The sequence below is a fragment of the Saccopteryx bilineata genome, chromosome 1, assembly GCF_036850765.1.
Source record: "Saccopteryx bilineata isolate mSacBil1 chromosome 1, mSacBil1_pri_phased_curated, whole genome shotgun sequence".
In the NCBI taxonomy this organism is placed as follows: domain Eukaryota; kingdom Metazoa; phylum Chordata; class Mammalia; order Chiroptera; family Emballonuridae; genus Saccopteryx; species Saccopteryx bilineata.
In genome coordinates this window covers 252106488-252113146 of record NC_089490.1, presented here as the reverse complement: position 1 = coordinate 252113146, position 6659 = coordinate 252106488, and the positions used below count along the sequence as shown (strand labels likewise).

At 46.1% G+C, this 6659-nt stretch overlaps 1 pseudogene; it reads right to left on the bottom strand.

The window, feature by feature from the left end:
- Nucleotides 1-5177: 5177 nt before the first annotated feature.
- LOC136319495 (large ribosomal subunit protein uL15-like) lies at nt 5178-5727 on the bottom strand (annotated as a pseudogene).
- Between the last annotated feature and the right edge of the window lie 932 nt (nt 5728-6659).

Sequence of the window (6659 nt, the reverse complement as noted above, 5' to 3'; positions counted from 1 at the left end):
AAGTAAAAAGAAAAAAGTGTAAGTAAAATCATTAAACCTATGAAGAAGAATGGTGGTGTGTCATTGACAGTGTGACCATGACTTTGAGAAAACTGGCAACATCTGCACATTTAAACTGAATAAATTCTGTTTTCTGTATAATTATGTCCCTGCATTGATAGCTGAAATATTCTGACGATTCTATGGATGTATCCTGACCATCAAGACAGAAATATGTATTGGCACCATGGAAGGGAAGCTTCAAGAATCTCCACCTTATGTGTGGGCAAGCGGTTATCTCTTACAGGGTTTGAGTTGAGCACGGTTGACAGAATGAAGGATGTTGAACGAGGGAGCACCAGAGATGATCTTCTGCATTTGAAACAGCTATTCTCTAGCCAACATTCCACCCCTGGAGATGCATGCCTTCAGCTTGACATACTTCAGTTCTTAAAACCTAGTATGTTATCAACGAATAGTTTAATTACCAACCAAACATCCTAAATGCAGTCTTTCTCCATTGGTGGACCAACTGCATCATGGCCTCCTGGAGGGTCTATTAAAACCTCCCAGACCAGTTCGGACAGAAGCCCTGGGTAGGGAGAAGGTTGGCCAGAGTGATTCTTACACCCAGGGCAGGGGTGGAATCACTGAAATACATTGAGAGTCCTCTGAGAAAAGAACTTTTTGGAGCACAGAGAGGAGGACAGCATATGCCAGGATGGAAGAAAGAGCAGAGATGGCTGAATAGGAGGCACCAAAGCCGTCCTTTGGCTTCTTCATGGTTCGGCCTCAGCCAGTCCTTAGAAGTGTTGGTGTTGCTCTGGTCCGTGGCTCTGGGACCAAAGTCCCGGACGAGGAAAGTGGAAGACGTGAAGCCTCTCGGGAATGGCAGTGGTAGCCCACAGGAATGCACGAGGAACAAAGAATTCCCAGAGACGTACTCTCTTCACTTAACTGAGCCCCAAGGGGTTGGCTTGTCGTTTGTGCTGGCCCCAGTGACATGTGGTGCAGATCCAGCTATGTCCTGGGTCTTGTGATCACAGTCTTTCTTTTGAAAACAGTTGCTGACAATCTGTCACTCCTTTGTGTTAGAGCTCAGCCCGTTTAGAAGTGCAGGGTATCAGCTGCTGCTGCTGTGGGTCCATTTCTGTTCTCCAGCAGGTGGGTGTGTCTGCCTCTTTCCTTTCATCCCCATCCAGCCTTTCTTCTTTCAAGTACTTTCCGGTTCACCAAGCCAAGTATGCCTGTCATGTTGGAACCCAGCCCTGGGACACTCACCAACTTCTCTTTGTTTCAGTATCTCCCTGGACTATGTTTCCACTCTTCTTTATCTTCCGAAAGCCTGCGGGTCCATTCTCATGGTCCCCTGTGTGTCCTACTTTTGTTTTGTGGGTGCTCAAAAGCTGCCAGTTAACCTTGTTGCTGCCCCTCTTCCATGTTTTCCCTTCCTCTACGTCCATCCTATGCTCCCCTCTTCTGTCACCTTGGCTGTTCCTTCTCTCGTTCTAGTTCAAGTCATAGTAAGGGCTTCCATAGCTACCCTGAACTGAAATATGACAGCTTGGTAGACAGTGGGTTCAAAGGTATGAATGGAATTTTTTCATTGCTCCTTCTTGGTAGCTCTGGAAACAGTGATTCTGTCATAGAGTTGTGAAAATTTAATTAGATAAGATGGAAATATGCCAGGCACAGCACCCATAACAGCAGGTGTTCAATGCATCGTCGCTGGTCTTGTTCATAGTATTTTTGTATGAGCACTTTCTTTAATTGTAGCCCACAGTGCTTTTCTTCCTTTGTGCTTATGGATATTTTCTTGAGTTTGGGGTTCCAGAGAAATGGGAGACCAGGATATACGGTCCTGAACCACACGACCCAAGAGCGAAGAGCTGCAGGAACAGGAAGGAGGAGATGCTGTGGCGTGTAAGCCGTCCACACGCTGCTCCTCAGGAAGAGGTTCTCTCGGGATCAGTCCCTGGGAGGTCCTTGTCTGCATGTTCTGGATGGTCCCTCTTTAAGCATGAGCTGTCCCCAGAGGACTTTGCCTGCTGGAAGGCACATGGTTTCCTGATGTTGAGTTAAAGCCTTGGAATCCCAACTGGACCAGCTCGGAAGCTCTTGGGTAAGCCATCCTGAATGGGGCTATGGGATCGCCGCCATGTTATAGGTTTTTACTGTGGCCTGGCTCTGGTGCCAAGACAGTTCTCCAGCCTCCTGACAAGCCATTTCTACTGCTGCTAATTCCTGCAGTTCTGCACAATATTGGAACTCTCTAGGTAGAATGAGATGGTTTTTCTTTCCAGCTCTATTGAGATATAATTGGCATACAGTGCGGTGTAAGTTTAAGATGCATAGCATGGTGCATGATGATTTCTTTTTTTTTTTTTTTTTCCATTTTTCTGAAGCTGGAAACAGGGAGAGACAGTCAGACAGACTCCCGCATGCGCCCGACCGGGATCCACCCGGCACGCCCACCATGGGGCGAAACTCTGCCCACCAGGGGGCGATGCTCTGCCCCTCCGGGGCGTCGCCATGTTGCGACCAGAGCTACTGTAGCGCCTGAGGCAGCGGCCACAGAGCCATCCCCAGCGCCCGGGCCATCTTTGCTCCAATGGAGCCTTGGCTGCGGGAGGGGAAGAGAGAGACAGAGAGGGAAAGCGCGGCGGAGGGGTGGAGAAGCAAATGGGCGCTTCTCCTGTGTGCCCTGGCCGGGAATCGAACCCGGGTCCTCCACACGCTAGGCCGATGCTCTACCACTGAGCCAACCGGCCAGGGCCGGTGCATGATGATTTAATACAAGTGTACATGGTGAAATGACTGACACAACCAGGTGAATTAACACCTCCATCGCCCCACACAACTACCCTTTCTTTTCATGCGTGGTGAGAACATTTAAGATTCACTCTCTTAGCAACTTCCAGGTATGTAATACGGTATTGTTAACTCTAGTCACCGCATTGTCTGTGACTTCTCCAGAACTCATTCATCTTATAACTGGAAGTTTGTACCCTTTGGCCAATATTTCCCCATTTCTCTCCCCCCCAAAACAATGCATGTTAAGTGAATCATTGAGCAAGTGTTTGACCGCCCTAGGTGGGGAAGCAAGCCTCTGAGAATGTGCTTCGTGACAGTCTAGAACAAGTCTGGGAAGGAGTCCTACTTTCTAATTCCTAGTTTCCTTATTTATAAACCAAAAGGCCAAGCGGTGCTGCTTTTGGAGGTGGAGATGGCCATGTGCTATGTGCCACGTGCCAGTGGGGGGGATAGAAATGAGAAAGGGGCTGGGGACTTCCCAGTGTGCCCTCTCACTGCTGCCAAGTGGGTGGGCTCTTCCTCCTGAGCCTCACCACCTCTCACACCTCTAGGGTCAGCAGCCAGGGGAGCTGGTGAACAGCAGGAAAGACTGTGGGCATGAGGAGAGGGTATCACTTCTACCTCCCAGAAACTTCTCGAATCCATCCTTTTCTTTCTATCTTCACCACCATCCCCCTAGCTGTGGGTTTATAGTCCAAATATTTAATAGCTACTATTGTGCAAACACTGACCTAACAGGCTAAACAGCTAATATTGTCATATGGGTCAGCCCTGCTCTTTGGAATCTATAGTCCAATTGTCCCTGGCCCAGACCATGTAAGGGATTCCTATGAGGGTCCTCTAGTGCACAGTAGCCAGAGTGATGCTTTTCAGGGTTCATCTTATTTGGTTTTCTTTTTTGCTCCTCAGTTCTTAGAACTCTTGCATGTCACTCCATGGCTCTGAGGGGGGAAGAGAACTTTCTTAGCCAGGCCTGTGAAGCCTCACATAACTTGTCCCTTGTCTCCTTTTAATATGATTGATAGCCTATGTCCCACACCAAGCTGTAAGCTCAGTGAGAAGAGGGACTATATTTGCCCCCACACACAATGATTTCCCCAGTGACTACCTAGTATAGTGCCTGACACAGAGCAGGAATGCATGCATTAGATACTCTTTGAATGGATGAATAAATCAAGAAACAATCCCAACTTTCTCAATATGGGTCTTCATATCTAGTCCAGGATTATTATTATTATTATATATCATGTGAATATTTTTTAAACAACAGTTCCATAGAAGATAATTATTCATATTTATTATGTTGTTGAACAATAAAATAACATTCTCCTGAAATAGTAACACCATTCTCCTTTGAGGTAGATTTGCTTATTTGATTTTCCTGCTAGTGGTGGATGTTAGACATCTGGGAGCCATTCTATTATAGTCTTCTCTCTTTTCCCTCCCCTCCACCACCACCCATATCTAAATAGTTACTTTGCGTTTTAGTTCTATTTCCCAAATGGTTCATCCAATTGGTCTCGTCTCTCTAGCCCCTTGCCTATGCTCTGCTTCAGGTCTCATCATTTCTTGAAGTGACTTTCAACCTGGTCTCCTTCTCTTCTTCTTTATTCCCCTTCAGTCCATCTTCTGCAGAGCTGCAACTTTCTAAAGCCCAAACCCAGTCATATCATTTTCCTGCTGTGTAATTCTTCAGGGTGTCCCACAGAAGGTCAAATCTTAGCACATCATCTAAGACCCTCAATTGGGACTGTCTACTCTTTGAGAACTTGTTAATTGTTACTGAACGTCTACTATATATGAGGCTACCCATTGGAAATATTATGGTACATAAAGTAGTACTTTCTTGGCCTTTTTGAAACTAATGTCTAATGGCAGAGACATCACTAAGAACCATAAATAGCTGCTATTCATGAATCCTGGAACCTGCCATGCCCACATATTTCTTTGCTGTGGCTGGGGTGCCCTGTCCACTCCTCACTTCTACCCACATTGAGTTAACAAGTTCCTATACTTTTCAGGACTTAATTAAGATCCTTATTTGTTTTGTTTTGTTCTTTTGAGGACACTATGTCTAATCACCTGCTGTTTCCCAAGAAGGATTTATTGTCCTGTCAATGTTCAGCCTCTCTCAGAGGACTGGCTACCCTGTTCATATTTCTATATCTTTCTTCCCAGTTGTCTATAAACTGCACATCATGTGATATTTTGTCTCAGTCATCATCCTTCCAGAGGGTACAAGGTGCTCGTTAAGTGGTAAGTGGGCATTCGGTAATGTCTGTTGCCTGAGAAAATGTTCTCTTGGACTTGGAGACCCAAGAAGATGTGGTTCTTTTTTTTTTTCTTCACTTGGGAGCATTGAATGAACTTCCTTCCATGTTGCTTCAAGCTACCAGGAGACAGGCCCCCTCAACTCTCTTAATCTTCTCCTCAGCTCCTCTACTGGAGAACTTGGCCTTCACAGTGACAGGCTACTTTGGGAGCTTTCCTTCCCCAGAACTTGGTAGTGGCCTGGTCACACTCCATCAGTGACAGGAGCACCTCTAGTCTTGTTTTTGGTAGCATTGACCCGTGTCTGCCTACTGACCAGGGTTCACAGTCTACTAAGGTTGAGAGTTGGGCAGAAGCTCTGGTTCCTCCACATGTGGTCATGCCTCATCCCAGCTTTTACCCAGGAACCTGGGAGTTCTTGGTGAAGTTGACTCTGTGACGATGCCAGCCACCAGCATCCCCTGGGCATCCCCTGTGCTTCCTGTGCATGCCGATATGTCCATGGCCATGGCCTGGGTAGCCCCACAGTTTTTGCATCTTCCTCAGTCTGGGTGGGGCATGCTGGTGGCCGAGATACAAGCGTTGATTTGGCACAGGTTCAGCTGGTCTTTCTGTGCCAAACCGGTCTGAAGATCTTAAAGATTCGTAATTCGTTGTAGTCATTGGTGATATATTTTGAAATGCAAAGATCCTTTTTATTCAAGTAAAGTTGCTTATGTGGAATCTAATTGTAACAAACTATAGAAATGATCTCTGAAAGTATAGTCTTACGTGGAATCTAATTGTACATTGACCTGTTATAAAGCTTCTTATCAACGGTGGCCATTAAATTGTACACCTTGAATAATGTGCATGCAGCTACGACAAATCTTGGAAGTGACAAATTTCATTTGGCCTTTTTCTGCTCTGTTTTATGATGGACTTTGGCCTTGTCTGGTGAGGCAGACACTGATATATGACCCCTCCTGGAATTTACCACACTTCCTTTTCTATTGATGGGGGTCGACGTTTTTGCAAGTCATTCTCCAGCGAGGTCTTTCAGACAGCAACTTCTCCCTAGACACCTATTTTTATTTCTATCTCTTGGTCATCCTTAAACGTCAAGTGGGCATTTACTACTTCCTGTGACAGCGGACCCTAATTAGGAGTCCCTGGGGTGTGAGGGCTCCTGGGGAGGATTGTTTGAGATGGGACCCTTAGGGATTGTCTTGTCCATGTGCAAATGTTCGCTGAGCATCTGCTCTGGGCCCAACTCTCCAGTAAGGGACACTTAGTTCTGTCCTAGTCACCACTGCATTTGCAATGCATAGTTAATGCTTCATGAAAAAAAGGTTTTTTTTGAATGAATACTTTTTTGGGGGGAAAATACAGCCTGTTCTTGGAGGGGGTAGGAGGAAAAGTAGAGAGAGAGCTATTGATTACACGCCTGCTGGTGCCAGGCCCTGTGTTCACACTTTTCACACCTTATAAGTTTTACAAAAGCCCTTTGAGCTCCATGTGCTCATTTTATTTTCTATGTATCCTTTGTTTTCCCGGTTGCAGCACTAAGGATGGAAATAGGAACCCCATAAACAGCATCATTGTGTTCTTAGCTT